We start from the raw sequence: 1,735 nt of genomic DNA on the forward strand, positions 1-1,735 counted from the left end.
AACGACTCTGTTCACTGACAATAATGATAAAATAATGAAATAATGAAATACTGAAATTTGAAATCGGAGTGTTGAGATGAATGTTTCTCAGAGCACCAAACAAGGCTGTTATGTTGAAGGTGATGATGGATTTGATGAAGCACCTATTAAAAACTAATAAGACTGTTTTGTGGACCTGAAGTTTAAAGACGAGGCGTAGCTGATGTGGAGAAGATGATTTCACTGTTCGGTTTGAATGTGAGCTTGTGGTCGATGAGGTACTTGTATGCCTGTTGAGCAGATTATTTCCTGTAAATATTGATCAGAGAGGTTTTTTTTTGTTTATCACAATCATACATACTTAATAATAGGCTTATATCAATATAATATATATCAATATATCTTATAGCACAATATCAAATCACACTACATCAAATACCAAAATATTATGCAGTAAATTTCCATTCTTATTAGTTTTAAATAGGTGCTTCATCGAATCCATCATCACCTTCAACATAACAGCCTTGTTTGGTGCTCTGAGTAACATTCATCTCAACACTCTGAACGAGATCATCAGAATTAGCAGAATAATCACTGGTCTGAACCTGGAACCATTACGCAGCATCTACAGCAGATGGGCTAAAATGAAAAGCTGCAAACAGCCTCGCACTCCACACACACACACACACACACATTATACACCTAATACAGCCACTTACCTTCAGGCCGCAGATACAGGTCACTTCCATTTAAGACTAAGTGGGACATGTCGAGCTTTGTGCCTACCTCCATCAGATTCATTAATGCTGGTCTGGGATCATCACCCAATTTTATTTATTTATGGACATTTCTAGGTACACCTAACCGTACTGGTGGAATTTTAAATATTTGTAAACATTTTAAACATTTGAGATTGCACTTGTATGTATGTTGTTTACTCTTTGGTGATGTGCTGTGTTTACACTGTCACACACAAGTCTCAGTCAGACAAAGAATAAAAGACAGACTGTAAATGAGGGTAAATGAACACAGTTTGACAGGTTGGATGTCATTACAGTCACAAACAACAAACTACAGTGTGTCCTTACTACAATAACCAGCAGACACTGCTGCTACAACACAAATAACAACAACAAACAACAGTGTTTTCTAAAAGGCCAGTTAACAGCATCTTTAACAGCCTTTTAACATAAAACAACTTTCCATCCAGCAGCTGTCAACACTGACAGAATACAGCTAGCTAGTTTACTCACTAACACAATACAGCTAACAGGCTAACGCACTGCACTAATCAGAGACAAAACACGCCTGCTCTTATGATTGAAACTGGCTGAAGAAGCTTGTTACACTTTTTCCACTTTTATAGTTCGTCAGCGAGGGAAACAGAAATACAGCAGTATGTTAGCTTTTAAAACTCCTGGTGTTTCCTGCAGACAAATACACTCAGAGCAGCGGGGGCCCTATTAAGGGGGTACTACAGGGTGGAATAAACGACAATACTAACAGGCCACAGTGCCGCCTCAGGTACTGTTTGCTGCGTACTGTCGAGAACCAGGTGGGTGAGCATGCCCATTGCCCTCCAATTCAGAGTATATAATTAGTGGACAGAGTGTGGAAGTAACTTACACCTGCATTCTTTCTAATGGCCAGCAAGGGGCAGCTCCATGGGCTGCAAAAAGGGAAGTCTGATACTATTGAGTCTTAAGCTGCGTTTCATTAGTCGTTCAACTTGCCCTCGGCACTTGCCCTCGGGGGA

This window comes from Morone saxatilis, unplaced genomic scaffold (assembly GCF_004916995.1).
Source record: "Morone saxatilis isolate NCDOM2014 unplaced genomic scaffold, NCSU_SB_2.0 Contig11, whole genome shotgun sequence".
NCBI lineage: Eukaryota > Metazoa > Chordata > Actinopteri > Moronidae > Morone > Morone saxatilis.